At 33.0% G+C, this 24,370-nt stretch overlaps 1 pseudogene across 1 annotated transcript in view; it reads right to left on the bottom strand.

Annotated features, from left to right (window-relative positions):
* The window catches only part of LOC308266052 (cleavage and polyadenylation specificity factor subunit 3-like), a 146,320-nt pseudogene that overhangs the window by 92,472 nt on the left and 29,478 nt on the right, over positions 1-24,370 (bottom strand). The gene's annotated exons all lie outside the window — the stretch shown is intronic.

Below are 24,370 nucleotides of genomic sequence, written 5' to 3'. Positions count from 1 at the left end.
GATAACAAGGTGAGTATTGATGTAGTTTATTTTCATGGTTTCTGATGAGAAATCATTCTCACCACTTTACCCCTGTATAAGAAGAGTACTGAGATGACAGGATTGCACCACCACACTCAGCAGTAGATACATTCTGTTAATTTATCTTGAACACCTTTATTATTATGCAAATGTTTAATAGTTTATATCTGTTAAGCTACATGAATCAGATTATTTAATATAAAATAAAGCAGAAAATATATACCTAATCTTAGGACAAATATATATATATATATATATATATATATATATATATATATATATATAATCCCTATTTCTTAATTATCATAATTACTATAGATTCTTTATTAATGTAGTAGATACTGAAATTTAGCCTTTTTCATCCCTCCAAAAGACCTTGAATGTGAGCAAAAAACAATGAAATTTGATATAAAAATCTGTAAATGTTGTGCTATGCATCATAAATAGATATGTGAGGATTGAAAAAGAGAAATGTCTGAAAGTGTAATAAATAATACAAATATAAATGAAAAGCTAAATATTACTATGGAAGCTAAATATTACTATGGAAATCATTCTCCTCAAATCATCCAGTAATACATAGTAATGAATGAACTTCGGCTGCTAGTTATGTAAAAGAAATTAATAATTGATCACTTATAATACTTTGAATTAGGTTGACTCAAAAAGTAAACACATTACTTCTCATCAATTTACTACTACTACAAAGATACATTTAAGGGAGAAGGCAAAGTATGTGACTATCATGCATCAATAAAAAATTTAAAAAATAGCACCCATTGTGTGTATTTGCCATAGTTTTGCAAACCATTCATCTGTTGATGGAGACCTAGATTGGTTCCATATTTTTGCTATTATGAATTGTGCTGCTATGAACAGAGGTATATATGTGTTACTGTAGTTCTCTGATTTAAACCCCTTTGGAAAAGTTTTCAGGAGTGGTAGAGCTGGATAATATGGTGGATATGTTCCCAGGAATATCCACACTGACCTCCATAGCAGGTGAACTAGTTTGCACTCCCACCAACAGTGTAACAGAGTTCCTCTTTATCCACATCCTCTGGTTAATTAACCCACTAGTTAATTCTTGCTTTAATTTCCTGTGCTTTGGAGGTCTTGTTGAGAACATTACTGCCTGCACCTATATGTTGTAGTGTTGAGCCTGTGCCCTTCTCTAATAACTTCACAGTCTCTGGTCTAATTTCTAAGTCTTCGATCCATCTCAAGTTTATTCCTGTGCAAGATGAGAGGTAATGATTTAGTTCCATCTTTCTGCAAATGGATAGCCAGTTCTCCTAGCACCATTTGTTGAAAAGGTTGCCTTTTTTCCACCATACATGTTTGGCCCTTTGTCAAAGATCAATTGACTATAGATGTGTGGATTTGTTTCTTTTTCTTCCACTCTATTCCCTGGTCAGTCTGCCTGTTGTTGTGCCAATACCATGCTGTTTTTACTACTAATGCTCTATAGTATAATTTGAAGTCCCGGATTGTAATGCCTCCTGCCTGGTTTTTATTGCTGAGGATTGCTTTGGCTATTCTGGATCTTTTCTTTGTCCATATAAAATTCATGACTAATTTTTCTAGGTCTATGAAGAATGTCAAAAATGAAACCACAATGAAAGAAATAAAGAAAAATTTCCATTCACTATAACCTCAAAACCAATAAAATACCTAGGAATAAACCTAACCAAAGATATATAAAACCTTTTCAATGAAAACTAAATAACACTAAAGAAAGAAATTGAAGAAGACATTGGAAGATGGAAAAATCTCCCTTGCTCATGGATAGGCAGAATAAATATCATCAAAATGGCCATTCTGCAAAAGTGATCTATAGATTCAATGCAATTCCTATTAAAATACCAATGACATTCTTCATAGACCTAGAAAAATCAGTATCAAGTAACACTTTATTTGTATTTTCAATAAATATCTCCATGCTTGAGAATTTTAAAATGAGGGAAAAGTTATTACAATAAAATATTATACAAATATAGGTTATTTTTAAGGCCCTTAACATTTATAAAATTGACTTTTATTTTCTTCCTTCATAAGTGAGATAATTCCCAAAGAAGCAGATAATGTATAGCTTTTATTGGTTAGATGACTGAGCTAGGTTTAAAAGTCCTTATGAGCTACTTACAGCATGTGACATTGATAGAGGAAAAGAAAATTACCATCTCAATTTGGCCTCTTCTGTCTAAACCAGGGTTGTCTTACATGAGTTTTAGATAACTATTTTAATTAGTCATCTTTAAGGAATCATAAGCTCTAAAATAAATTGACTTTAAGTTGCATACACTTAGGAATGTTTTTTCTAAGAAAGAAATAACTCATTAAAATATAGAGAAAAATGAGTTAGTATTACTATTTTGAATTTTTCTTATCTTCATGTGTGATTCAAATCATTCATGAAAACTTAATTAGATAATCTACTTTATCTAATCATTGTTACTAGAAAAGAAAACATCTCTGGTAACTTGAATTCATCATTGTTGAAATTGAATTTATTTTATTCATTGTTGAACTTGAATTTATCAACATTGGAAATATTTGGTAGTAGAAGTTCATTGCGGTTCTTCACTGTTTTTACAATAAAACTCTACTACAGAAAAGAGTGTGGTTGCATTAAGAAAGCCCCTGTATTTCATAATGTATGTAATAGTTATTTTACTAAATTGAACTAAAGGAATGTATTCACTTTTTTCAAAACTAAAAACAGACAAATATGTATTTTATTTTTTATTCCTTTTAGGCTTAGGCATCTGCTTTATTCTTTAATTAAATTTTTTGTTCATAATTTTTATTATAATTTAATAGCCTCTACCAAGTATTTTGAGAATTGCTAGATAAGACAAGAAATAAAAAGACACAGATATAGGTTTATGTAATCGAGAAAGGCTCAGCAATAAACTTATTCAGGTTTTGCCTACCGATCTAGTAACTAATTCAAATCTTTATTCAATATTTGTGAAAGAGCAAATAATATAAGTGATTTACTTGAATTTAACTTGATATGCACATGTAAATTTAGTTAGGAAATAAGTATGTGTATGAGTATAATCTAATTAGAAGTTTCTAACACTTTACATATTGATAAAATGTTATGGAATTAAATGCTTTTAAGTTTGGAAGGTATCAGTATCAGGTCTTAGACTCACTCCTTCATTCTAACAACATGTAAAATCCTGAACAAGCTAAAATTCAAAATCAACGATTTGGGAGTGAGGGCATCACTCAGCAGTAGAGAGTTTGCCTAGCATGTATGTGTGAGGCCCTGGGTTCCATACCCACCACTGCAAATAAATAAATAAATAAATAAATATTAGAAATGTTCACTACCACTACCTACATTTAAATACAAGTGAACAATCTGTATTAAAACCATGAAATAAATGAATTGGCAAGGAAAAATATCTCTTATAATTGGAGAGATTGATAGGCCAATATAGGGAATCACCATTTATTGAATATAAGCTTAGTGGGCTCTGTCCTGGCAAGGCATGGGATGACATGATGAAAAAATGCTCTTGAGGGAAGAAGGCAAGAGAGCCAAACTCTCCAAACAAAGCTGAGCTCTTCCTTCTATTACAAGTTTACAGAATTAAGGCCAGCTCACCAAATCGTTAATTGTCTCTGGCTAAGGAGTAGAGCATTGAGTTAGGTATGCTTTAGAATATAAATTAACTGACAACTTTTGCAAGAGTGGCTAAAACTGAAGACAGAAACCTCCTTTAAGTGTTCTTCCACCTCTAAACAAAGCGAAAAAAAGGTGTATAGAATAGGAAAAAAAATAGCTAGAAAGCAAAGCAGCATTGAAGTCACTGTCTTCAGTTCCCTCAAGAAAAGCTTCTGTCAAAGCAAGCAACTAGCCATATATTCTTGAGTCAATATTTTTAGACTTAAAACAGTTTCCCACATAAATGCACTAAGAAAGGACTACCTGAAAAGTAATGCTTGGATAGAAATACCTAAGTTGTCATTGATGTGTAGCTGAAAACTCAGTGTGAACATATTTGAGAAATAAAAACTTTAGGGCAGCTCAATCATGAGCAGTGGGTATACTTGTGTAAATTTTACCTTGAGAAATTCATTCAGATTTCTGTCTACAGAACATTGAAGGGAAAAACAAAAAAACCTTCATGCTTATAGCAGGGTGTGAAAAAAAAATGGTCAATATGAAATACGCTGGAGTACTTTTCTTCTTAATAAGTTCTTCCTACAGAAGAAAGTAACCAGAACTAAACAATTTGAGGTTTTCTTAGGGCCCAAATGACCTGCAGAATGAAAATGCCCAAACGCAGCCCTCTCTAAATATCAGTTTTTTCTACCTCTGAGCTATATCTCCAGCCCTATTTTTTTTTTTTTTTTTTTAGTCTTTATTTTGGAATAAGGTCTCACTAAGTTGCAGAGGGCTAAGTAGCTGAGGCTGGCTGAGAATCAAGATCTTCCTATCTCAGCTTCACAAGCACTGGGATAACAAGCATGTGCCACCACGCCTGGCTCTGAGAATCACTTTTGAATTCGCAACCCAAAGGTACAATATTATTAAAGAGTGGACAATAATAGAATGCTTGGCAGTTACTTTCTACAGCAGATTTTTTTTTTTTTTTGGCTTTCAAGCATAAAGTATAAGGCATAGCAGAAGGCAAAAAACAAAGCAGCAAACAATGTAAACAAAGTTGAAAGTTAAAAATTATACATTATAATTATAAAATATAATAAGCTATTGTAAAAAGGTTACTTAAAACATATGATGATTATTTCTAAAGAATTTTCCTTTAACATTTTTGGAATGTGATTTACCTCAGGTAACTGAAGCTGTGAGAAACAAAACTTCAGGTAAGGAAAGCTCTTGTATGGTACCTGCAAACAATGTGAAATCATTGAGCCTTAAATAAAATGAGCCATCAAGCCATGAAAGAACATGGAGAAAACTGAAATGCAGAATGCATATTGCTAAAGTGGAGGAAAACAATCTGAGGAGACTGCATGCTGTGTGATCTTAATAGATAAAACTATGGTACATTAAAAAAGAAAAAGACAAACAAACAAAACAACCATGGTTGCCAAAAGGGAGAAAGAAGTAAAAAGTGAAGAGGTCAAGCACAGAGGATTTTCTGGCATCAAAACTACTCTGTCTGATAATTTTGTGGTGGATACATGTCATTGTAAATTTGTCCAAACTCATACAATGTGCAATAACCAGAGAGAACCCTAGGGTAAGATACAAACCTTGAGTGATAATGATGTGTCAGTATACATTTATCAGTTGTGACAAATGTTCTATTCTGAGATGGTATGTTGATAATAACAGAGGGAAGTCTGTATGTTTGTAGGTATAAAATATATTTATACCTTTTTTTCAGCTTTGGGCAAATCTAAAACTGTTCCAAACATGAAATGATTAAAAGTATCTAATTTAAGCTCTTAAGGTTATATGAAAAGAAAAATTTGATAACGGTGAATTTTTTATAATATCTGTAAGAATCCACTATCAATATTCTCTATATGTATATTATCCCAACTCATTTTTGCCTTTACTTCCAGAATTTTCAAATCAAATGAGAGTTTATTTCACATTTTAAGAACATTTTAATTCTAATTAGACTTTACTTTTATATAAATAGTAGCTATAGGTAGATTCACTTTTCAGATTAAATGAATATTAAAGGAAAGGGAAAGAAAATTTTACTTAACACCTATTATGTGTCTATTATAGGTCTAAATGCTATTCTCAATGGAGAAAATATGCCAACCTTTAACTTAGAAGAATAAAAAACTGTATTTGTGATTATAAGGTACAAAAGAAAAAAAAGCTAATTGTAATTATGTTAAAACTAGTATAAGATTATAATAGTTTTGCTTTTTTGCTTAAAATTGAATAAAGGATTATAAAATATTATAATATATACAATATCATTGACAATTTGAATTTTTCCTTCATATTATTAAAATTAACATTCCTTAATTGTAAAATTAATTACAGAATATTTTAATTACTTGCTGGTTGGTATCTTTTAGAATCTCTTTGAGATTAAGGTGTTTATTAACCATCATTATCTTACCAGTTTCTAACACATAGAAAACTATCAATCATTGATAATTTTCTTGAGGAATTAACAGTCTTCACTGGGCTCAGACTAGGAATTCATTCGTCCTGAAGATGACTGTGAACTTCAAAAATATAGATTGCTTCATGAATTTGCATGCTATTCTTGTGCAAGAGCCATGCTAATCTTTTCTATATCGTTCCAATTTTTAATATGTGCTGCCAAAGTGAGCACAATGGTAAGTTTTAATATAAGATATATGCAATAACTGGGTAGTTTTATCTATGCAATGAAAATAGTTTGAGAAAGTCCCAAAGAATCCCTTAAATCCTTCATCAAATAGAAATCTGATGAAAGAGAAAAATAAGAATGAAGATATAAAATTAGAGGCCAGTGACATAGATGTGAAACCATAGATAACTATAGTATAATAGGATCTATAGTATCACGTAATCTAAAAACTCAGGAAAAATGTCTATTCAAAAGGTAGATAAAACTGATTGCTTAAAGTTACTGAACTGAAAAAAGTCTACTTCCAACATAAAGGAATGGTAATCTCAAAAGTAATATTTTTACTGGACTATAGAGTTATCATGTTAGGAGGAATTAATCTTCCAATAAATATATAAAAACGGCAAGAGGATTGCAACAAATGCAGAACTTGAAAAAAGAATACATATGAAAGTTAGACAAGAGAAAAATCACTAAAAGAAAAACTTAAAGACTGGAAAAGTTTTCTTACAAAAAATTTTTAAAAGGTAGAATTTCACAAGAGATGATATTCATTAATGTTTATTCCATAAATAAGTGAATATAAGGAGTTAAATAATTTTATGGCAAATGATAAATTAATTTATTATACCTTTGGGAAAAAAATCCTGTAATTCTACTATGTCAAAGGGTAAAGACTACAGAAAGAACAGAACTGAGGGAGCTCCACCAGAAGGCACACGCACCTTCAATCTTACTCTGCCTCAAATTGTCCATAAAAATATAGTGTTTTTTTTTTTTTAAGGTGAGGGCACCTTAGTTTGAAGACAGTATTAAAGATCACATCCACTTCAAAGAGGTTCTGAAACAAGAATGTGAAAAGTGTATAATATTTTGGTTCAAATTTTGTTCTTGAACCAGAGTTTCAAAACATGTGAGGCCCTAATAATACCTTCCCTGCTACTTTACCTTTATTACATCATGGACATATATTTCAGTTGCCTTACCTACCCAGCTGAAGTTCAGATATTTTGTATTAACACATGTTGGTATTTTATAAAATAATCTCTCTGTATAGAATAAAGTCTTAAAAAAAAAAAAACATGTGTGTGAAAAACAAACTAGAAGGTAGATCTTATGTTTTATGTAATAGTCACAAAACCAAATACACAGACCAATGGAGAAGAATAGAAGACTCAGAAATAATTTTTTATTTTTTGCATCGAGCCAATTGAGTTTTAACAAAGGAGGCAAAAACCTATAATGGAAAAATAAAACCCTCTTCAACAAATAATGTTGGCAAAACTTATTAACAATATACAGAAAAACGGATATAAACCCCACTTTCTCACCCTGCACAAGAGTTAATGATAAATGGATTAAATTCTTGAAAATCAGAGCAGAGACCTTTGCAGCCCCTTGAAGAGGACATAGGTACAACACTGCAACACATAAGCACAGGTAAAAAGTTTCTCAAGAATACCCCAAACACACACAAAACAAAAAGGCAGATCAATATGTGGGGTTGCATTGAAGTGAAGAGCTTCTGCACATCAAAGAAAACTTTCAAGAAACTCAATAGAGAGCCAACAGAATGGGAGAAAATTTTTGCCAACTGTTTCTCTGATAGAGGACTAATATCTAGAACATACAATACACTCAACAAATGCAGCAGTAAAAAAAAAAAAAAAACTTAAAAACTGAGCAAGTAAACTTAATAGACACCACAAAAAATTCAAATGCCACTAAATATGTGAAAAACGCTAAACCTCATTAGCAATCAGAGAGATGACAATCAAAGCTACTCTGAGATTTCACCTAACTCCATCTAGAATGGCAATCTTTTAAAACACAAACAGCAACAAATGCTGGCAAGGGTGTGGAGAAGTGGGAACTCTAATACATTGTTGGTGGGATTGCAAGTTAGTGCAACCACTTTGGAAAACAATATGGAGGATTCTCTGAAGAATGAAAATGAACCTACCATATGATTCAGCAATACCACTTCTGGATATATACCCAAAAGTATGGAAACCAAACTACCATACTAATTCATGTGTATCTATGTCCATAGCTGAACAATGCACAATTGCTAAATTATGGAACCAACTACAATATCTATCAACAAATGAATGGATTACAAAACTATGGAATATGTACACAATGGAATTTTACTCGGCCATAAAGATAAACAAAAGTATGTCATTTACAGGGAAATGAATGGAACTGGAGAACATTTTGCTAAGTGAGACTAGTGAGTCACATAAAGAAAAAAAATTATATGCTTCCCCTAATATGCAGAAATTAGGGGAAAAAAGAGTCATAGTAGAAACCCTAGACAAAGAAAAAGAAACTATAGATGAGCAAATAAGGTGACCAAACTGAGGGGGATGGGAAGGGGAAAGAGGAAAATTCCCTAATATACATTCACAAATATATCAAAGTTAATTACTAGTGAACAAAAAGCATCATAGGAGGAAAAAGAAACCATAGATGAGCAAATAAGGCAACCTATTGAGAAGTATGGGAAAGGAAATTCCCTAATGTATATGATGTTCATTCACAAAAATATCAAAGTCAGTCACTAAGCCAAACATGAGAAGGAAGGAGGAAAAGGGAATGGGGTGGGAATTGCATAAGTGCCAAATGATTTTTGACAAAGGGGCCAAAAACATACACTGGAAGAAATAGAAGCCTCTTCAACAAATGATGTTGGCAAACCGGATAGGAGTTAATTATTATTTATTGGTTAATTTATTGGTTAATGGACCAATAAAATAAAAAAACTGTAGAGCAATATTTTAATGTTTAAGTATTTAGAATGAGGATTGGATTAAAATTTTTATTCCATTTATATTTTATATAGACAATCAGTTGAAAAAATTTTTCTTTTCTAGATTTCTAAGAAAATTATATATATTTTTTTTGTTCATATTTTAACAGTGCCAAATAGCAAATGCAGGAACTTTTTTTTTTTTTTGGTTGTACTGGGGTTCCTGGAAACCCTTTTTACCTCCGGGGTACACTCCCAGACCTATTTTTATACTTTTTAAAATTTGGGAACAAGGTCTCTTAAGCCAGCGCAGCTGGCTTTGAACCTGTGCGATCCTCCTGTCTCTGCCTCCTAAGCGCGGGGATTACAAGTGTGCGCCACCACGCCCAGCCCATAGAAACTTTTAAAGGAGAGATTCCTAAGCACCGGATTTAATCCTTTTTTTATGGAATTTTTTTAAAAAACCTATATTTCCCATGCTATGTCATGATTCTATTTCATTGATATCAATGAAAATATACTGATTTTTAGCTAAGGATCCAGTCAACATTCAGAAAAAACACCAGTTACTTCAGCAGAGAGGATTTTATATGGAAAATTACTGGCCAAAAAGGGTAAAAAAGAGAACACTGTGATACAGAGACATCATCTCAGGGAAGTGTTTGATTAGCCTGGAGAGAAATAAAGGAAGGAGATGCCATAAAACTTAAGCTTAGACCTCTAAGAAGGATTTGCTGCTGGTTTCAGCACCAGAAAAATATGAACTAAAATCAACTTTTGCTGCCATAACTCTTTTGGCTGGGGTTAAAGCATTGCTGGAATGGTGGTGATGGGAGTAGCATTTCGTGACCCCCCCTTATCTGCTGAGGTTATATTCCAAGAACCTTAGTGGATTCATAAAATGATGGGTAGTACCAGCCTCTCTATATATTGTGATTTTTTCCTATACACATACCTGTGATAAAGTTTACTTTATAAATTAGTCACAGTGAGAGATTAATAACAGTAATATTAGAGCATAATTATAGCAATAAACTATAATAACATTTTCAGTATTACTACCTTTTTACTTTGGATCTTCAAGTATGGGTAACTTGAAAATAATCACTGTGATACTATGACAGCAGTCTGATATCTGAGACATGCTGTCACTGACTGATAGGCGAGAAGCTTTAAAATTCATCATTGCAAGCACTGATTCTAAAACAATCCTACCTAATGATCAAATAGAACTTCCTGTATCAGCCCCCCAAAAGACATATATATTTCATTATCAGCAATAATCTCTCTTAAAAATGGCATGCATAGCAAAACCTTGTATTAGTGTAACAATAAATAAATGTCTAAAATTTCACTGTTTTCTCACTCACAAAACACTGAGAATTTAGTAGCATTAAAGAATAGGGTTTTATTTTCAGATAAAAGATCAATTGTATTGAAACTAATAGCAATCAATTACTTTGCATAATAGTTGTGTTAATAAGCTATATTATAAATTCTTGCTAAAATGTTTTCCAAAAATAATGTCATGGTTTTTGGAGTTTATTCATTTTTTTGAACACTGAAATTATTAGTGTCTGAAGCAGGATTGAGTAAGGCATCTTCAATATATATAATTCTGAGAATCCAGATTTGGATGAACATTTTGTTACATAAAAACGAAAGAAGAATGGTTGAATGGAAATGTAACGCAGAATTATATCTGTGTGTTTTTCTGTGTTTTTGTAGTAATGTGGGGATTATTTTCTCCCTTTTTGTTCCATTAGCCCACACTTATATTTAAGTCACAGCATGCAATCAAGATGGAAAATTATGAAATCATTGCAAACTCAGTATGAATCCTTTAAAAATATTTGTGAAAATTGGAATAATGTACTGTTTTATCCAACAGGACATAAGATGCCACTTTCTATTTTAGCAATGCATAATCAGGTGTTGCCATTCATCTTTAATGTTCCTGTTGACTCTTGAGACAAGCCATTAATGTGTTTATTTATAGGATTCACAGTTTGTTTTGATTTCATTTGTTTCAACTGACATTTTAGAGGTAACATGAATGACTTGATTGTTTCATTCTAGATTTATACAGTAGATGTCTCATTTCTATTTACCAGAGAACAGCTTAATTTGTTTACTTATCTCTGTTTCAATCAACAACTGTTCTCAATATGCCAATAAAAGAACAAGAAGAGCACTAAAATTATTATTTAGTAGCTAAAAGTAATTGTTGTTTTGAAAGTAACTATTAACTCTAAGCGGGATTTATAGAGGTCACTTTAAATTTTTTGTTATTTAAAAATGTACTTTTAAAGATTTTTTTCAACATAAAGCAAGAGCATTTCAATGGTAAATATTTTTGTACACTATTTTAACCCATGTTTACTCCCACTTTGTCTTCTAAATCCTAGCATAGCCACAAACAAAACTAGAAAGTGCTTGTTTATTTTCAAAAGCTACAGTAATTTATTTTCTTGATGTTTTCCTTGGTTATCCTGGTTATATAATTGTATTAGTCCATTGTACTGGTTAACTTCAGTAAACCATAAATAAATACTATTCCTTCCTACTCTTCTTCTAGAATATATGATGGACCAGTTATATGTTCTAGCCAACTAAATGTAGCTCTGTAATATACTGTGTCCACACTGGGTCTAAACCCTATAAAGCCAACCTAATTTCGTTGATTTTCTATGCTTTAACGTTATCTGTCTTGATGGAGTTTCCAAGTGGAATGAACAGATGAAGAGATGAGATTGGGACAATGATGCCTAAAAAGTATTTGGATGGAGAGAAAAAAACATCCAGCTGTCTCAGTGTCACAGCTGAACTAAGATTGCAGAAACCTATTGGCTAAATGCAGCTGCTTGCATAACCACAAGCAAGACAGTCCAAAGAACTAGGAGTTGAGCCTAGCACAGATGGAAGAATCCAGAAAAGTATGATGATTATTTTCTTTGTGAATATGCATGCGTAGGTGAGTATGTGCATGTGTGGCACTGGGGATTGAATGTAGGGGTGTTCTACCACTGAGCTATACTCTCAACCCCTATGTTCTTTTAATGTTGAAACAGGGTCTAAGTTATCCTGCCATCCTCCTGTCTCAGCTTCCCAAGGACTGCAATTATGAGTGTCTGCCATGGCACCCAGCAAGATCATTGCTTTCTTAAGGCAATACGTATTAGTGGATTTTATTTCAGAGCAAAAATGAACCACATTAAAAATTGCTATCAAACAGTGTTGCTGCAAGAAACGAGGATGCTTAACTTTGAGATCAGACGTTTAGCAAAGGTTTTAGGCATAGACTGTTAGTGAAGGCTGAAAAGGCAGGGTGGAAATGACTATGAGAGGCTGGAGAGAAGAGAATTTGAGTTGTATATTGGCAGTAAAATTAATGATTTTATCCTCTGTAAAACACAAACAATAGGGCACTTACTAAAGTTTTGGACTTGGCTTATTAGATTTCCAGACAGATTGTAAAAGTACCAAGTAATTTCTTTTAGTTGCTTCTAATTAAGTATGAGAGGAGATAAATGAGCTAAAGAAGAAAATGTTGAATGTTCAAAGTAGTAAAGTACATAAAATAATTAGGACTTGTTCTGTTGAAAAATAATGCTATTTCTCATATACAATATTACTAAAAAAAAAAGATTCCCAAATAAAAATTGCCTCAAGGCCAAGATCAGTATCAGGTCACTCCCAGTTAAATATGATGTTGTGGTCAAGGTAATCTAAGATTTTTTGTTCTGATATCAGGCTGAGTTAAAGCGTTGCCTTATAGGCCCTCTCCACAAGACAAAAGATTTCAAATTACCTTGGAATTCTATTAAGAGTATGTCTTAGAACATGAATATGTCAGGCTATCTACGAAGTCTGGGAGTGCTGGTCCACAGTGCTGGACCAACAAACTGAAGGAGATAGTAACTGTCATTTCTTTCTCCCCTAAGGGAGTCCCTTATAATCAAATACACTGGAAGCCCACAAAATTTTTAAAAATAATTGCATCACTTGTACTAAAAGGGATGTATAAATTTTAAAATGAAAAGTATTGAATTCCAAAACTCCTAGGGGCAAGGCAGGAGTAGAAACATTTTGAATTGCAAACAAAAACTCTTTTCATGACAAATCACTTCCGAAGATCATAATTGAGTACTAAAGATTCGTGAGTAATTATTCTAGGTGTCTAGAAGTTTACCTATTATACTCCTCCCACTTATTTTTAATGGCAATGTCTTTTGCAGTTAGCTTATTCCTCTGTCATCCTTGTATACTATGTTTAAGCACAGATTGTCTTTTTTGTTTTGCTCTTGTACACTGTTCTTCAGATTTAAAAAAAAAACTATATTTGAGAAAACTTATCTATTCCTAGAATTGACTTAGATAGTGATATACACATCTCAAGTTCCAGTGTGATATCATAAATCATGGGATAAGGCATTTAGACAGCCTGGAGGATGAACATATTTTTTTACTTGATAAGGATATAAATCATTTAGGACAAGAGGGTAGACTCTGGTTGGTTGTTTATTAGCATACCACAATGAGCCATAAACTCCAAATTTAAGCCTTTTTGTAGTATTTTAACAATAAAATCAGGCTTGGCTTATGTGGCTTACTTTAAGAAATAAAATACAGTGGAAGTAGCATTTGCAATATCTGGACTCAGCACTAAGGAAGCCTGAAAACTTTAGACAGAATTATATGGAAAAGGTATTACTTAAATGTTAGATATAGAATTAAAAAGCTGATAGGGAAAAAAAAACATATAATATCTCTGTGACTTTGGTTTTGGCAAAGATACGTTGGAAATAACATTACAATCACAACAAATAAAAGCACACAGAATTGGAGTTCATCAGGAATAAATATCTACTTTTAACTCCATGTTTAGGTTCCAACTTTTAAAGACATCAGAACTTATTATTCTCACCCTTAAAACAAGCAAAATATCTAAATGAACTAAAATAAACAACTTCCTTTGGACTCAGTAGGGAACTAAAGTTAAAAGGTAACACATCCTAAAATCTGGAGAGATAGGCAAATACAAAGAAAGACAACTTACATATATTATTAGGTAAGTTAGTAAGTATACCAACTTACTAATTTCAGCTTACCTATAGAATCATTGAAATAATAAATTGATAGAACACATAAAGAAAAGTATTTAAACATTGCTAAAATATGATTACAGACTAACTTCAGTGACTGTCTCTCAAAGTGAACAGTATAAAAAGAAATGGGAAGAGTAATTTTAGGTAGAGATACTTGGGAAACACCAATTCAGCCAGCTGATCAAAGTCAGTTTCCATAGTGACAAAGCATGTTGCACTTTTGATATGATGTGATAAAAATAGCACCTTGTCTTTATGGTCTCTCGCTCCCAGAACCTATAACTCATAATCTAGTGTAACCTAAAAAAAGTAATATACTTTCCAATAGATAGAATTCTACAAAATACTTGACCATTACTCCTCAGAATCGCTAAGGTTATCAGAAACAGTGAAAGTCTGAGAAATGGACACAGATAATATCAGACTAAAAAGACATGACAAGATGTGATCCATGAACAATAGTAAAAACAACCAAAAGTTAAGAACTAAAGAAATGTTAGTAAAATTTCATAATAGCGTGTCAATATTTAATAATTAATTTTTGTGGTACTGGAGATGGAACACAGGGGCATTCAACCTCCGAGCTATACTCCCAACCTTATTTTTTTATTCTTTATTTTGAAACCGGGTCTCACTAGGTTGCAAAGAGCCTCACTAAGTAGCTCAGGCTGTACTTGAAAGGCAATCCTCCCGTCTCAGCCTCCCACATGCTGGGATTACAAGCATATGCAACCATAGCCAGCTAATGTGTCAATATTTATCCACAAATTTTAAAAAAATGTACACCTATAAAAGATGTTACTAATAGTTTAACTTAGGTTGAGTTATACACAACTATACCAAACTAACTTTTCAATTTTTTTATAAATCCAAAGCTATTCTAAATCTAGTTTTAAAATTTAAATAATAAATATTAATAAAAATAAGATTTAAAAATATGTATATCTTTAAAAGGCAATCTTAAAAATAAAAAGCTACAGATTAATATATTTTCAATGCATAATATACAATGAATTATAAAACGAAAATAACCTAATAGAAGAATGAACAAGTAATTTCACAAAAAACAACATAACAATGGCATCTGAAAAGGTTTTAAACATTTTTTATAATTGAGGAAATAAAACATCAAGTACAGTCTACTTAGACTTTCTCAAATTAAAAATACTTGACCATATCAAGCTTTGACAAATATTTAGAACAAATAAGACTCTTTTATACTGCTAGTGGGAATGCAAAATGGTACAATCACTTTGGCAAAGACTTTATCAGTTATTTAAGGGTCAAATACATAGAGAATACAATAATTTTTCTTTTCTTGGTCAAATATATAGAGAATACAATCTTTTGTTGTTGTTGTTGTTCTGTGTTGGGGATTGAATTCATGTTCTTGTGCATTCTAACAATGTGCTTTTGCCGCTGGATTACATGCCCAGCTCCATAATCCAGTCATTCTACTCATATGAATTTACTCATAAGAAAATATACACCCACTTGTTCTCGTAGCTTGGCCTAAGTTGCTACAAGCTTTTCACAAAGGGCTAGACTTTAAATGCCGCAAATAATATCCCTTATAAATGTTATATAAATATAACATTTATGTGAGAAGTTCTGTATGATGTTCATGATGTTTCTACTGCCTAAAAAGCTTCCATAGGCACATTCTTCCTGAAGAATCCATGTTTCTCCCTTGTTTGGACAAACTTTTCATATCCCATAACCAAAAATGCCACTCTTTCCGTTGTTCCCCTACTGAGCCCCAGACATGCATTAAACAATCCAATTGTTCAAATGTGTTACACATACCAATGTTTGCACTCATTCCTTCTGATTACAAGTACTACGAAATAAGAGTTAACATCTAGAGTCTGTATTTCTACTTCCTAGTACATAATGAGTATAAAATAAATGTTTGTTTTAGGAATTTCTGATTTTGGAAACTGATTTTAGCATGTTCCATTTCTTCATATGTAAACCTGTACCTGTCATTTCTACCTTGAAAAAATAACTTGACATCATTTCATACAGATGATATTATATTTCATTTTGTCTCATTTTCTATTTAAATTATATGCTAATTTATAACATTACATTTCAATGATTAATGGATAATTTTTGCTTATTAAATTTATTTTGAATATTTGCACATGTATATAAACTTAAATTTGGCCTGAGGCTTGTAGTGTACCTTTAGATTCTTCATAACAAACTATAATTTAATATTTATTTATTATTTTTTTGTCATACTGGGGTTCCTGGAAACCCTTCTACCTCCGGGCTACACTCCCAAACACCTATTTTTCATATTTTTTTATTTGAAAACAGAGTCTCTTAAGCCAGCAAGGCTGGCTTCGAACCTGCGCGATCCTCCTGACACCACCTCCCAAGTGTGGGGATTACAAGCGTGCGCCACCACACCTGGCATGATAACTTAATTTTTAAATAGACTGACGCCTCACTTAAGAATAAAACAGAAAGTCATAGTTTTAATTAGTCCTACTCATGCATGTTTCAGCAAACCACAGGCAACCAACTCATTATACACTGATCAAGTAAGGCAAACAGCTAGCTATAGCCAGTCAAGTGGAACTCTACTTTGTTTCTGTGTCCAGTCTATAAAAGCTCACTACATATCCTTCTGGGAAGAAGACTCTGACCCTCTGTTGGTTCTGAGTGCTGTCCAATGCATAAATAATTCTTGGCTCAAATAAACCCTGTTAAATCTCATTAATCTAGTCTTTTTCTTTTAAAACATCTAGTCTAATAATATGTACAGTTTGCAATAACATGACAATGATTCCATGACTTAAGATTTCCACACCCAATTCTAATCCATATTCTCAATTCCTAGAAGATATATTGTTAGTATAATCCAATTTTTCATTTTTTTATATTGCCTGAAATTTTTTTCCATTTTAGAGAAAAATTTTTAGAATCATTAACTACATTTGACCTTATTTGAATGAATTACTATCAATTTGCTCCTTAACATTTAAAATTTTAAGAAATTAGAATTATTCATATATTTCACAGCTTCAGCTTTCTTTTTTATCATTTTCTTTTTGAAATATCAAAGGTATGTACTTAGGTATGTGAATGTGAGGTGCTTATCACTGTGCTCAAGATGTCATTCATTGTAAAAGTATATTATCTATTTAGCCCTAGAAATGACCACAGTTTGCTATCATGGCCACTAAGAGGATATGCAGACCTGTGTGAGAACAGAAAACACACACACACACACACACACACACACACACATACATACATACACACATATATATATATATGTGTGTGTGTATATATATACACACATGTACATATACACATGTGTATATATACATGTGTGTATATATATGTGTATATATATGGATATATGTATATATATCCATATATAATATATATTATATTCTTATATATACATATATAACATATATCCTTATATATACATATATATCCTTATATGTCCTTATATATATAAGGAGATATATATACATATATATATACATATATACTTATATATACATATATGTATGCATTATATATGTGTGTGTATATATATATATATATATATATATCCTTATATATATTATCCTTGGCAAAACAGTAAAAATTTATTCAAAACTCTTTTTTTTTTTTGGTGGTACTGGGGTTCCTGGAAACCCTTCTACCTCCGAGCTTCACTCCCAGATCTATTGTTATTTTTTTATTTGGAAACAGGGTCTCTTAAGCCAGCGCGGCTGGCTTCAAACCTGTGCGATCCTCCTGTCTCCGCCTCCCAAGCGCGGGGATTACAAGCATGAGCCACCAAGCCCGGCCTATTCAAAACTTTTAATCATGTTTATGTCCCATGTATTATCAAAACGTTTTTAATAAAATATATCTTTTTATTTAACTCTTCATCTGTGGTCTTTCAAGCATGCCCATTAAATGTTATTACCTAATCCTATGTTGTAATAGAAAATTATGTTGATTTTCTTTTGTTTTTTATTCATAACGTGTGAAAATAAAAAATCCCATGTTAGAAAGACACATGAAAAAATAAGTACTCATGGGAGGAATAAGTTTCAACTCTAGTGGCAGTGTATATGAAGGTAGATGTTTTTTTTTTAGTTTGAGGACCATCAATTGGGAGAATATGGCAGTTTTTAACTCTAGTGCACATCCAACCATCCTAGAGATATTTTCTTACACAGTATCTTTATTTTATTTCTTTAGATATGAGTCATAAAATTTTGTTGTACTCAAGGGTCTGAGGGTTTCGGTGAAAGTTAAAGTGTGTTGAGAATAAAATCTCACTTATTACATAGATCTGGAAATGGTATCAGTTCTGAAATTCTGGGCTTGTTATTGCTGCTATTTCTGTTTATTTTGTTTATTTAGTGATTTCTTAGGCTAATTTTGTAATGTCTGTATCCTGATAGTGTACTGCTGTTTAAATCTTTGTTCAGTAATTTTATTGACCATAGTCTTTGAATGCCTTCAACAGTAAGTCTTCTGCCCTTTGCCAAGTCTTCTCTGGACGTTGCTATACACCTTATGCATTCAGGCAGTTTACAAATCTGTTGCTAAGGCAGATTAGCTACTTGTTCAGGATCTCAAGTCAGAAGTCAGTCAGCAAAGAGAGATTGACACCTTTCACATCTCTGTTGGCCACATGCATGAGTCTATGTATGTGTTCATCCTTTAAATTTCCAGAAGTATGGTAAAACTTTTTTTCAAGTTCTCTTTGTTCCTCTCTCCAGCCTATCCTTTTATATTTTTGGCCAGTATTTTGTTTGAACCAACTGGTAGCATAGCCTTAGGGAGATGTTTTAAGAAACAATTACTACTAATTATTTTTGACAAATACTCAGGAGATAGAGATCTTCCTATGAAGATGGATGCCAGGTAAGTAACATCTTCTTGGGAAATGGTCAGGAAGCTTTGAAACATATTCCAGTAGTAAAAATGATCTAGAGCATGATTCTTGGAAGAGCTCTAAATATAATCAGTTTCCTCTCAGGAACACAAGAGTGCTAGTTTTCAAAGCTACCATAGAAATATAGAGAAGGGGAAGAGAATCGGCCAAGATTAAATCTCTCAAATCCAGTTACGGTCACTTTAATCACTTTCCTGAAATTAATTTTCTTCAGATTGCCCAAAGCCTTTGGTTAATTTCCACAATCCATGAAACACTGATTTAAACAGTATTTACTAGCAGTTTTATTGTTTTTTTCTTCAGGAGTGAATTTTTTGAGGTCTTCTTTTTGCCACTCTGGAAGTCTTAATAATATTAATTCATGATTAGTTTTCTAGAAGGGATATCATTTAGCATCCTCATTCTCACATGCTTTATTTACCAAAAGCCCATAAAAATTAATTTTCCCATCAGTACTATGTGAGACTGACTTTCACCATGCAGACAAATTGTAATATATTTTTGAAGTTTGTCAGTATGACAGACCATAAATTACTAATTACTGTTGGTTTTTACATGTAATTATTTATCACTCACTTAGTTAAAATACAAAAGAATTTAGGACACTCATGTTTAAAAAAATGGATCCTAACAGCATTTTCAGAAAGATTTTGCTATCCAGAAAGTATAATCTACTCCCAAGAATGATAGGAAATACACAAGTACTACAAACCGGTAAAGCTATCTTTGTGCGTTACAGTAAATCAAATGGACAAACAATTCATTTTCATCTAATTTTGTTAATTTATATACACTTAGTTTTTTGTGGTACTGGGGATGGAACCCAGGGGCATTCTAATTCTGAGCAACACCCCCATCTCTATTTTTTATTCGTTATTTTGAAACAGGGTCTCACTGAGGTGCAAAGAGCCTCACTAAGTAGCTGAGACTGTCTGGGAACCGCCATCATCAGGTCTCAGCCTCTCTAATGCTGGGATTACAAGCATGCACCTCCATGCTTGTATATATATCCATATATCCAAGGATATATATATATATATATTCTTATTTTCAGTGTGATTTTTTTCTTTTTTTGTGATGTTCTGCATGTTTTTATTTTATTTTATTTTTCTGTGTGTGGTACTGTGGATGAAACTCAGGGACATTCTACCTCTGAGCTACAACCCCAGCCCTATTTATTATTCTTTATTTTAAAACAAGGTCTTGGTGAGTTGCAAAGGGCCTCACTAGGTAGTAGCTGAGGCTGTCCTCAAACTGTGATCCTCCTGTCTCAGCCTCCCAAATGCTAGGATTACAAGTGTGTGCCACCACGCCTGGCATGCATGTTTCTATTCTATATTATCTTTCTCTTATTTTTATATCATTTTTCATAGATTTTCTGAGATAAAGAATATTTGGAAAATCAATAGATTAATTTCTAATGGGTGAAGATACAAAGGGAATTTTATGTATGTATGTATGTATGTATGTATGTATGTATGTATGTATTTTGCTGGTACTGGGGTTCCTGGAAGCCATTCTACCTATGGGCTACACTCCTAGGCCTATTTTATATTTTTTTTTATTTGGAAGCAGGATCTCTTAAGCCAGCGAGGCTGGCTCCAAACCAGCGCGACCCTCTTGTTTCCGCCTACCAAGTGCGGGGATTACAAGTGTTCTCCACCATGCCAGCCAAAAGGAATTTTAATAGAGGTGGGCTGTGGAGAAGGAAAAATGATAGGGGCTGCATGTCAATGTCATGAAATTACTTTCTAAATGCAGTGCTATTTTCCATTAATTCTGAGAGATCTAAAGTTTTCAGAAAGTCATATGTGTAATTTTTATACAGTTAAGCCATGAATATTGAATGCATAGCATTTTCAATTATATTTTTGGGTCCACCTTTAACTTCCTGAGTAATTCTGAGACCATCCTATTAGTTCCTCAAAATCAGCTGCTTCAATTGTAAAATGAAAATTGAATTAATAGCTTGACTTAGAAATTATTATATGAACAAAGTTTTTTGACATTCGATATGTATTGAGTATATAAAAGCAGCAGTTTCTGCCACAGAGACAAAAAGTAGATTTTTTATCATTGTTAATCAAATGGGTTGATAGGAATGTGCATTTTTATCTCATGTGTCTATATGAGACTCATAGATATGGCACTGTTTTGAGTTTATTTTTTTAATGCGAAGCTTTTCCCTTACCAAGTTCTTTTAAGCATATTTCTCTATTGGCCCTTTGTATCTCTTCTTTTGTGAAGTGTCTATTTAGTTCATTTGCCCATTTCTTGATTGGGTTGTTTGTTTTGCTAATGTAGAGTCTTTTGAGCTCTTTGTATACTCTGGATATTAGCCCCCTATCAGAATGGCGGCTGGTAAAGATCCTTTCCCATTCTGTAGGCTTCCTCTTTAGGTTATTGATAGTTTCCTTTGAAGAGAAGAAACTTTTTAGTTTGATGTTATCCCACTTGTTTATTCTTGCTTTAATTTCCTGAGCTTTGGAGGTTTTGTTGAGAAAGTTGCTGCCTGTGCCAATATGTTGTAGTGTTGAACCTATGCTCTCCTCTACTAATAGTCTCAGGTCTAATTTCTAAGTCTTTGATCCATCTTGAGTTGATTCCTGTGTTTGGTGAGATATAGGGGTTTAGATTCATCTTTTTACAAATGGTTAGCCAGTTCTCCCAGCACCACTTGTTGAAAAGATGTTCTTCATCACTGGCCATCAGGGAGATGCAAATCAAAACTACACTGAGATTCCATCTAACCCCAGTCAGAGTGGCAAGCATAAAGAAATCAAACAACAACAAATGCTGGCGAGGATGTGGGGAAAGAGGAACTCTTTTACACTGTTGGTGGGAATGCAAACTAGTTCAACCACTATGGAGATCTGTGTGGAAATTCCTAAGAAAGGTGGGAATAGATCCACCATATGATCCAGCTATACCACTCCTGGGTATCTTTCCAAAGGGGTTGAATTCAGAGAAATACAGCAACATATGCATACCTATGTTCATAGCAGCACAATTTGTAATAGCCAAAATATGGAACCAACCCAGATCACCATCAACAGATGAATGGATAGCAAAACTGTGGGAAATACACACAATGGAATTCTATTCAGCCATAAAGAAGAACAAAATTATATCATTTGCAAGAAGATGGAAAGCCCTGGAGAACATTATGTTAAGTGAGATCATCCAAGCACAGAAGGAGAAGATACATATGTTTCCTCTAATATGCCCAAACTAGGAAACACAGAGGATACCAGTGGGACTCCAGATATTGGAGGGGAAATACTAGCTAAGTTTGAATGGAAAGATAGGAGAGGAGGGAGGCCGATCTTGATTAATGAGGGTCTACACCTGAACATGTGTAAAATTATGAATAAGACATGGTTAACCTGGACAACCATTGGTGGATGGGGGGAAGGGAAAACGGGGGCGGGGGGAGAGGGCACCAAATATAGTTTAAATGTATACTATGTATGTTCAATTAAAAAATTGTTAAAAGAAAAAAAAGCATATTTCTCAAGCTCATCTTTTTACTTTTTTTTTTTTTTTTTTTTTTTTTGGTGGTACTGGGGTTCCTGGAAGCCCTTTTACCTCCAGGCTACACTCCCAGACCTATTTTATATTTTTGAAACAGGGTCTCTTATGCTAGCGCGGCTGGCTTCGATCCTGCGCGATCCTCCTGTCTCTGCCTCCCAAGTGCGGGGATTACAAGCATGCGCCACCACGCCCGGCTCTTTTTACTTTTTCGAAGAGATATTATGGCAATGCCTGAGGTAAATTTATTTTTATAATTTAATTAGTCACTTACTTTAATTAGTCACTTTTTTTAGGACTGAGTTTTAATTAGTTATTTCATGTTTTTAAAAGTGGTTCAGCTGGGCGTGGTGGTGCACACTTGTAATCCCCGCTCTTGGGAGGCGGAGACAGGAGGATCGCACAGGTTGGAAGCCAGCCACGCTGGTTTAGGAGACCCTGTTTCCAAATATAAAATGTAAAAATAGGTCTGGGAGTGTAGCGCAGATGTAGAAGGGCTTCCAGGAACCCCAGTACCACCAAAAAAAAAAAGTGGTTCAGAATGTCTTTGAACTACTGAACAAATATACAAGTCCATTTTTAACAAATATTTTGAACAAATATACAAGTCCATATATTAAGTCCATTTTGTGTGTTGTTCATTTATCCTTTTAAATGCATAATATATTTAAATGTTGAACATAGGCACTGAGATTAACAATATATGTCGAAAACTCAACTTAGTACCCATGTACTTATTTTTGTGACAAAAATTATTTTCTGGTTAGATAGATCTCAAAAATTATTCCCTTTTCATCTCTCATCTATGTTTAAATTACTGAGCTATTCAATCATTTTTCATTCTCGTCCTACTTAAACTTATGACACTAAGCAACTTTATTTATACATTATTATTTATTTGCATTCAGTTTACCAAATTTAGTCGTTTATATCTATTTTATATTACTTGCCAGTGCAGTTCTATTTTCTACTCATTGCTCTTTTTTATCTTTTATTTTAAATAAGTTATTGCTGCTTAAAATCAAAGGCAAAAAAGGATAATAATTTTAACAATCTTTAGGAAAAGTTTTAAGTAAATGAACAGTGGTTAGGATCTGAGATAGAGGGAGGATGCAGAAAGAAACTAGAACTTTTAAAATCAAAGTTTAGGATAATGAATTTGACTTATAAGATTTTCCTCACAATAGCAGAAAGGTAGATTTATTTTTTTACTGCTATTGAAATGGGGATGTATCCTCTTTTAAAGTCCTTGTCTAGTGGATTTTGATGAACCCAGTCCCTGAATTAATGAAGAATATAGGAATAAGGAAGTTTAGGTCAATGAAAGAAGATAAAAGCAGCCCTCTCCCATATATGGTAGGGGAGCAGTAAAAAGTGAGGCTCTTGAGAGGTGAGCTTTTAAACATTACTGAGGTTCTCTACTGGCTCTTTCATGATTAGTCAGAATTGGGTTTGGGGGAACCAATGGTTTTTGACCAATTTCAATCCTAAGTGTATTTTTATCTTTTGAGCTGGTACGCCCTGATCTCTTGGCACTCACCCATCTCATACCCTCCCCCCATTCACAGAGAGTGATACAAATGGCCTTTTTTAATCTCTCCTGTTGCAAGTTACTTTGCCCTTCCTCACTATTTTTTTTTTTTTACTGAAAGATGGGGTAAAATTGATCATATTTCTGCATCTCTAGAAAATCTCACTTATTCTTGTATGCCTAAGGACACAACACACTTGCAAATGCATTTGTCTGTGT

Source organism: Muscardinus avellanarius, assembly GCF_963383645.1.
Source record: "Muscardinus avellanarius genome assembly, chromosome: 8".
Taxonomy (NCBI): Eukaryota; Metazoa; Chordata; class Mammalia; order Rodentia; family Gliridae; genus Muscardinus; species Muscardinus avellanarius.
The sequence above is the reverse complement of the archived record's forward strand: the minus strand, read 5'-3'. Positions and strand labels throughout refer to the sequence as shown.